This window comes from Penaeus monodon, chromosome 15 (genome assembly GCF_015228065.2).
Source record: "Penaeus monodon isolate SGIC_2016 chromosome 15, NSTDA_Pmon_1, whole genome shotgun sequence".
NCBI classification, from domain to species: domain Eukaryota; kingdom Metazoa; phylum Arthropoda; class Malacostraca; order Decapoda; family Penaeidae; genus Penaeus; species Penaeus monodon.
Genome location: NC_051400.1, coordinates 705799 through 706511, shown reverse-complemented (window position 1 = coordinate 706511; position 713 = coordinate 705799).

The window sequence follows — 713 nt, the reverse complement described above, 5'->3', positions numbered from 1 at the left end:
CCAAGCCCGAAGCACTTATGCTACATTCCATGGCCGGGTATTTATTCCAAAATAGAATAAAGTCTACCTAAGATAAACACGATATTCCTTTAAAAATGACGGAAAGCAGTGTGAACATACAATTGATTTTCTTGAACAGATTGTCACAATAAAGGACAAGGACAAGATTTTTCTTTATTTCTGTAGCATTTACCTGTTCAAAAAGCTGAGAAAAGACACATGAATAGTGTACATTCATGTGAATTAATTCCATATACTGATATAATGTGTACTACGTTTATACGCTGATATAATGTGCACTACTTCTATACACTGTGATACTGTGCAGTCATTCTATAAGCTGTGATATGCTGTAACTAATACTTGCATAGATACTAACGAGGTGTTAACGAGGGTAGTGATCTATTTTATTTTGCAATAAACTGGAAACCAGTGGACCTTCTTTTTAATCTTATTGAAAGTTCAGAAAGAAATGCATCAATCAACTCTCAAAAAATCATGTCAGATGCATATTCTTACATGATCTCAAAATGTTAAGATACATTTGAGATCCAAATTTGACACGTCTAATATTTAAACATTCCTCCTGATCTGTCTGTAAGAGGTGCATTTCAAACTAAAATATCTTTGAATTTCCTTTAACATGGGGTTTATCCATGGGGTTTATCCAAAAAGAAAAAATATATCTTTTTCGTGATGGTCACTACTTTGAA